Here is a 2,115-nt window from a genome sequence, read left to right as displayed (position 1 = left end):
CACAAAAGTTATAGCCCCATAAGATGTTCTATACAGACACTTGCCCTATTATAGTGCTGCACAAATGTTATGGCCCCATAGATGCTCCATACAGACACTTGCCCCGTTATAGTGCTGCATAGGGTTGAGCGAAACGGGTCGATCATTTTCAAAAGTCGCCGACTTTTGGCTAAGTCGGCGTCTCATGAAACCCGATCCGACCCCTGTGCTTGTCGGCCATGCGGTACGCGACTTTCGCGCCAAAGTCGCGTTTCAATGACGCGAAAAGCGCCATTTCTCAGCCAATGAAGGTGAACGCAGAGTGTGGGCAGCGTGATGACATAGATCCTGGTCCCCACCATCTTAGAGAAGGGCATTGCAGTGATTGGCTTGCTGTCTGCGGCGTCACAGGGGCTATAAAGGGGCGTTCCCGCCGACCGCCATCTTACTGCTGCTGATCTGAGCTTAGGGACAGGTTGCTGCCGCTTCGTCAGAAGCAGGGAGAGCGTTAGGCAGGGTCCACTAACCACCAAACCGCTTGTGCTGCAGCGATTTCCACTGTCCAACACCACCTTCGGTGTGCAGGGACTGTGGAAGCTATTTTTTTTTTTTTTTCCCCTCAGCGCTGTAGCTCATTGGGCTGCCCTAGAAGGCTCCGTGATAGCTGTATTGCTGTGTGTACGCCACTGTGGAAACCAACTGCTTTTTTCAAAGCACATATCCTCTTGTTCCTTCCTTTCTGCACAGCTATCTTTTTTGTTTGTCCACACTTTTTATTTAATTTGTGCATCAGTCCACTCCTATTGCTGCCTGCCATACCTGGCTTAGATTACTGCAGGGAGATAGTAATTGTAGGACAGTCCCTGTTTTTTTTTTGTTTTTTTTGTGGGAGATTAAGATTGGCATTTCTGCTACAGTGCCATCCCTGTGTGTGCCATCTCTCACTGAGTGGGCCATAGAAAGCCTATTTATTTTTTCCGTGATTTGTGTTCTAAATTCTACCTCAACACAAAAACACTACATCAATCAGTGGGAGAAAAATATTGGCCTCAGTCAGGGCTTGTGTGCCACTGCTGTGTGTGCTATCTCTCATTCAGTGGGCTATAGAAAGCCTATTTTTTTTTATTTTTTTTTTAATATTATTTGGTTTCTAAAGTCTCCCTGAAAAAAAAAAAAAAAACTAAAAAAACAGTGGGAGAGTAATATTGCCCTTTCAGCTTGTGTGCCAGTCTTGACTCCTGGGTGTGCCACCTCTCTCTCTCATTCAGTGGGCCATAGAAAGGCTATTTTTTTTTTTGTTTTTTTTAATATTATTTGGTTTCTAAAGTCTCCCTGAAAAAAAAAAAAAAAACAGTGGGAGAGTAATATTGCCCTTTCAGCTTGTGTGCCAGTCTTGACTCCTGGGTGTGCCACCTCTCTCCCTCTCATTCAGTGGGCCATAGAAAGCCTATTTTTTTTTTTAAATATTATTGGGTTTCTAAAGTCTCCCTTAAAAAACAAAAAATACATAAAAAAACAGTGGGAGAGTAATATTGCCCTTTCAGCTTGTGTGCCAGGCTTGACTCCTGGGTGTGCCACCTCTCTCCCTCTCATTCAGTGGGCCATAGAAAGCCTATTTATTTTTTTTTTAAAATATTATTGGGTTTCTAAAGTCTCCCTTAAAAAACAAAAAATACATAAAAAAACAGTGGGAGAGTAATATTGCCCTTTCAGCTTGTGTGCCAGTCTTGACTCCTGGGTGTGCCACCTCTCTCTCATTCAGTGGGCCATAGAAAGCATTTTTTTTTTTTTTTCCTTGATTTGTGTTCTAAAATCTACCTCAACACAAAAACACTACATCAATCAGTGGGAGAAAAATATTGGCCTCAGTCAGGGCTTGTGTGCCACTGCTGTGTGTGCTATCTCTCATTCAGTGGGCTATAGAAAGCCTATTTATTTATTTATTTTTTTTCTTATTATTTGGTTTCTAAAGTCTCCCTGAAAAAAAAAAAAAAACATAAAAAAACAGTGGGAGAGTAATATTGCCCTTTCAGCTTGTGTGCCAGTCTTGACTCCTGGGTGTGCCACCTCTCTCCCTCTCATTCAGTGGGCCATAGAAAGCCTATTTATTTTTTTTTTTAAATATTATTGGGTTTC

The sequence above is a fragment of the Ranitomeya variabilis genome, chromosome 3, assembly GCF_051348905.1.
Source record: "Ranitomeya variabilis isolate aRanVar5 chromosome 3, aRanVar5.hap1, whole genome shotgun sequence".
Classification (NCBI taxonomy): Eukaryota; Metazoa; Chordata; class Amphibia; order Anura; family Dendrobatidae; genus Ranitomeya; species Ranitomeya variabilis.
The sequence above is the reverse complement of the archived record's forward strand: the minus strand, read 5'-3'. Positions refer to the sequence as shown.